We start from the raw sequence: 6,184 nt of genomic DNA, 5'->3' as shown, positions 1-6,184 counted from the left end.
TTGTAGGTTATTTCATTTCAGCTTTATTGTTGCTTAATATAATTGTTATTTTCAACTATTCTTTTTTACTTGTTTCAGGGATTTCAAATCATTTTATATAGTAGACAATGGAAGTCCGAACTAGTGAAATTGAATAGCTGAAAATAAGAATTATATTAACCAAAATAAACTAGAAATGAAATAATAGTGAAATAAAATACAAGTAAAAATAGAACAATTGAATAAATAAAATTAAAGAAATGAAAAAAAAAATGAAAAGTGGAGAGATTCCAAGTCACGTTAGTTCACGACGGAATGGCTACTCCAAAGCAATGGTAAAAAAGACTTTGGCTAAAAGACAGCAGGAGCCTCGCAAGGAAGAGAAGCCGTCACAACCAGTGCTTGCACTTCCCTACATCAGAGGATTATCGGAGAGGATAAGAAGAATTGGTTCCAAGTACAACATCAGAACCTGCTTCAGATCCGGAAACACTATTCGAGCAGCTTCACGAAAACCAGGCCACCAAACGCGGACTGCGATTCCAAGAATTGCATTTACCGGATACCCTGTGAGTGCAGAAAATCCTATATTGGTGAAACTAAGAGGCCATTGAATGTTCGCATTGCCGAGCACAAGAAACACACACAGCGAGGGGAAACCAGCAAATCAGGAATAGCAGACCATGTTTGGACCCATCAACACAACATCGAGTGGTCCCAAGCTGAGATCTTGCACAGAGAGGAACATTGGTTTAGGAGAAAATTCAAGGAAGCCGCATACATGTTGTCCAACAACGTATACAGCCAAGCCAGCGTAGAAATACGTAACATATGGAAACCCATCATCAAACGTAAAATGGCCAACTCCCGCCAAACGGTCATCTCCCGAGGAACCAGTGAAGGGGAAAATGGAAAGCAGGGATAAGTGAAAGTACTCGAACGACATATAAATAGTCATCTCTCGGAGGAATCAGTCCAGTCATTACCCGAAGACGATTGTAGATACTAACAATCGAAACGTCGTGAACTAACGTGATTTGGAATCTCTCAACTTTTTATTTTCTTTTGTCATTTCTTTATTTTTGTTCAATTGTTCCATTTTACTTGTATTTTATTTCACTATTATTTCATTTCAGGTTTATTTTGCTTAATATAATTGTTATTTTCAGCTATTCATTTTTAATTCTTCTTTTTTAGTTGTTTCAGGGATTTCAAATCATTTTATATAGTAGACAATGGAAGTCCGAACTAGTGAAATTTATAGATTACTACTCTGGACCTACCAAGTAATAAAAGATCTAACAATTCCATTGGAACCTATCAATAACATTCCGATTACTACAATCGGCTGCAGACATTCAATTTGTTGGGAGTAACGCAATCAGAAACGATCTTGAGGTTTTTGAAAGAGTACGGGAGTCGATGAGGAGAAGATTGGATTCTTACATTTCGGAGTCGAGGTAATTGAAACATTAGTGTGGTTAATGTCTAAGAGATGGTTGGCAATATAATCGATCTCTGAAACAGGGTTTTTATGAACCATTTCTAATAATTTTTTTCCTGAAAATAGCGCAAAATAAGATTAAGTTATACATTCCGCATGTTGGGTTAATCTTCTTAATCTATTTTTGATTTTCCTATCAAAACAATAGCATCAATTCAACCTTCTCTATTCTTTTGTAAAACTATTTTTTTCCTCAGAGAAAATTGATATATTTCGAGATGAAAGATGCAAAGAAACCGATTTCAGTTCTGAATTCTGCACTTTGTGGTCTTCAAGAGAAAGAGTCAATCTTCTCTCTTAAATCGATCAAAATTTAAAAATATTCGTGAAGACGACAGATTTATTGTGAAACATTCTGAAGCCACCCTGTATTGCAGGAAGGTCTAAATTTCCATTTCACAATTTTTTCTCAAAATTTATTATATTTATTCAAAGTAGCTGAATCTTCCTGAAACTTTTTATAGAGCAATAATTCCTTGCCCGAAACAAGGGTAGATTACCTGAATAGAAAATTATTTTCGTTTCACCATCAATACCGACTTGTTTTTCGAAAACTGAAAATTTAATATCCTCTTATACTTAATCATCCCCTTAAAATATTTGAGAACACTATGTTTACTGATAGAGAATTAAAAAGCCAAATAGAATTTATTCACGAGTTACAAATCCTCAAAGAGGGGATTTTTGGGCATAACATAAAAGATTTCGAAGCACCTTTGCGCTTGAAATGTATTTCAATTTTTGTAAAAGTTTATATAAAATCGGAATAGACGGATGTTGATAAATTTTTTAAAAGGAATTCACACATTCAGAATTGAATATGAATTAAATTGAGAAAATAATTACCTATATAGGTTGGAAATTTCAAAATGAACCATTCTTTTAGTGTTTTCAACTCCAAAATTGTGCAATGCTTTGTATCTACATCATTTTAATCACCGTATTTTCGTCGACAGCAGTCGATAAAAACAGATGATTAATTATTTTCACACATCTGGTCTAATGTTTGGCAGTAGAAATGTATATCAATGTTTTGGGTAAAAAAAGTAATTTTTATTATATTTCATCTGTGGTGTTAACTACTACCGAAAAGCTGCTCAAATCAGTGAAGTATCTAGTTAGTTAAATGCAACAATCAAATCCCAACAGTCTTAAATGCTTTCGATTTTTGACTTTATATGTTATTAGTTGTATCAGTAGAATGCTCAAAATCAATTCATATAGTAAAAGTGCAACCCTAAAACTGAGGACCTTCTAAATGAAGTCGCAGACAACAGTTTTAGTAGGTTCAATAATTGATGTTACTAAAATTTTGCAATTGCATCTTTTCGTACGCAGACGTATTTCTTTTTACCTCCGCTGACACTGGTCTGTAAAGGTATACCTATATTAATACTTAAGAAACTTTATATTCTACTCTATTTACAAAATCTATCCACAATATCAAGATCACTATATCTCTGAATATTCACAGAACCATCAATCGCCTCTTTTCGATCCAACAACTCCACGGAGGCAGCTACAGCTACCTGTTTACAATTCCCAAATCAACTTTTTCTGTGGTTCAAGTGATTCTTTGTTTCAGGCATATTCTGATTCAGTTCAATCTTGGCGTTGATTTGGAATTAAAATCAAGTTTCAGTAGAAGTTCTGTCTTTTGAAGGCAAACGATGCTAATTTGTTTATCGAAGCTTGTTTTATAATAGCGTTTACGTCTTTCTCGTCCAATTAAAGTTGAAAAAACACCAACTGATGAGCGGCCGATATTCTAATGATATGGTACTTTTTCACAAATACCTACCTGCTTGGTATTTCCAAAACCACAAATAGTCTAGTTCACCAGAGCAATTTTTTCTAAAACCTGCTCTCTAAAACCGAAAATTTTGAAGAGGTATCGGCAAAAATTTGCAAAATTTATAAAGAATTAGGTAACAAAATTTGCGAATTGAAAAAAAGATCTTTGAATAGCAGAAAATTTTCTAAAAAAAGCTCCGACTTCCGGAATTCTACCAGCAATATTTTTTGGAATTTACACAGATTATTTCAACCGATTGAATAGGAATTTCAAGGAAAAAACTCACTGATACAGTTTACTGTAAGATTTTCAGTATGCTATCATTTTTTTTGATAATACTTCATTTGTTTGATAAAAAAACTATTTGTTGTAGGAATTTTTTTTTGCTATTTTCATGATGAAATTATGATACAACAACAAAAATTAATGGGCGCTCCGGGGCGACTACATTGATTCCAGTGGCGCATTTGCTTTTTCAGCTGTAGGAAAACCCGGAAAAGCCATATTTATATGGTATATCAAAGGGTGTAAACTTTCCCGGCCAGAGCTAACGTGTCGAAGCTATTTTCCGCATTGGTTGGCGATGTTTTGCAGGTTTAACGCATAACGTTTCGTCTACTATTGCGATATGCATTATCAAAGACAATGTGCCAACGGACGAAGTGCTCGAATTGTTCTCACAGCAGACACAACGTTTTAGGAATTCTTCGCTGGTTTCATTCCATCAGGTGAGGTTGGCTCGTTCCTATTAGATTGAATGACCTGATTTGTGTGCGATTTAGAACAGGTAGCCAGACTTTCTTCATGCTAATTCCCTATTTCTTTCAATTGAAATTGTCTCTATGAAATTATATCGCCTCCTCTCATACTCTAGGATAGTAATTCTGACTTTTATTGAAGTATTTGTGTTTCTTCGAACGAGATCACGTAAATGTCTGTTCGGCTGCAGCTGATTTGTCTGTAAGCCCGAGGCGATTGATTCGCATCTACAAGCGATTCGATATACTGTATTGCTCAAAGGCTCTCTAGAGTTCTTAGCTAACTCTCTGATAGTTTGTTTAGGTTGTGTTACTCCAGAATTTTCCTAATGGGGTCTGTATCATCTTTAACGTAGGGGCAGGAAGGCTTTTCTATTGCCGGGTCTAGTTCAAGTTACTTTGCCTTATTTGTGGTAAAATTTGGAGTTTAGATTCCAAACGAATCCATTGGATATATGTGATGACTGTCAGACCAATGCTCACCTATGGTGCAATTGTCCGAAGGCTCTACAGAAAACGGTCCAGGCGAAGCTCTCTGGCTTACAGAGACAGGCTTGTCTGGCCATCAGTAGTGCCATTAGTACCACATCGTAAGCGGCCATGGATATCCTTCTAGATTTACCCCCTCTCCACATTTTTCTGGAGAGAGAGGCAAAATGGACTGCATATAGACTTGTGCACATTGTCAATTGCACAAATCAAATTAATGCAGACTATTGGTTGACACTGGAAGTCACAGCATTCTGGAAATGACCTCTGACTTTATGCCTCCAACTGTCAACTACGAACTATCTTATAAAGTACTGTTCCCGAGTAGAGAGGACTGGATCCTCCGGGAGAGAGCAGATAGTTGTTGGTTCACAGATGGATCAAAAACACCTTCAGTTTTTGGTGCAGGTGTTTTCAGTCGCAGACCCAGGACAGAGATATCAACCTGCCTAAGTCAATAAAAATATTATCTGACAGTCAAGCGGCGTTGGAAGCTCTTGACTTCTACTGAACAACGTCTAAATTGGTAGCAAATTGCCAAAAACGACTCTTCTCGATAGAAAGACTTAACAGATTGTCTCTGGGGGGTGCTGCAAGCTGTTTCATCGGACCAAAACTTGTCATTGGCATCGCTTTAGGCTTTGCCAAACAAAGATTGAACACCTGGATGGCAAGAAGATTTATGGACTTCTGGCAGAATCTTCTAGAATTGGCTCACTCCAAGGCGTTTATTCACCCTTCGAAGCTTGATACCAAACAGTTGTTGGATTACAGTAGGGATGAACTAAGATGTCTAACAGGCCTTCTTATGGGTCACTGTCGAATCATCATATGCAGAGACTCGGACTATCGGAAGACAGTGTGTGTCGCCTCTGTTTGGAAAATGATGAAATAGCAGACCACATACTTTGTGCCTGCCGTAGTCTTACCATCTGACCTGAAGGACCATTCATCATACAAACTAATCGGCTTCGTTAAGAAGCTGGGTTTATTTGATCGAGTGTGAATAGGTGTGAGCCACAATAAACCCTTGCGGGTTGCGGCGGAGGTCGAATAGACCCACTGACCTTGGACCCAACCTAAACTACTTTGCCTTTCGGTCTCCTGGATCATATCGCCTGCTCAAACTATGAATGGCACACAAATCAGGCCACCATTCAGCCATCAGGAATGAAGCCTTCTTGCCACCAAGGCAATAAAACTAGAGACATTTTTCAATAATGCAATATCTGGTGCGAGAACAACCCAAGCACTTCGCCCGTTGCATCTACCGTAATAATAGACGAAACTTCAAGCATAAAAAACCTGTGTACCACGGCTAACAAACCTGGAAAATATCTAAAATGATACTCAGCTGTTTTTCCTCAATATTCGGGTAAATTATTTTTGATGTCCGATTCAGTCAAGATAGGCGAAAGAGCCGCTATTCGTTTCAAATCCAACTTTTATCTCGTAATGAAAATTGTGAATATTGCTGGCACAGTTCCAGGAAGTGGAATTTTTTTCTGGAAGCTTTGTGCTTTTTGAAGATATTTTTTCAAATTTCAGATATTATAAAAAATCGAAATTTTGAGGAGTTTTTTCTGTAACTGTTTATAACTTTTGAAATTTTTGGAACTTTCTACATTATACATTAATGTATAAGTTTCGAAATGTCCT

This window comes from Leptinotarsa decemlineata, unplaced genomic scaffold (assembly GCF_025532065.1).
Source record: "Leptinotarsa decemlineata unplaced genomic scaffold, Ldec_3_MD MMD2_tig00026328_RagTag_RagTag, whole genome shotgun sequence".
In the NCBI taxonomy this organism is placed as follows: Eukaryota; Metazoa; Arthropoda; class Insecta; order Coleoptera; family Chrysomelidae; genus Leptinotarsa; species Leptinotarsa decemlineata.
This window is presented reverse-complemented; position numbering follows the sequence as displayed.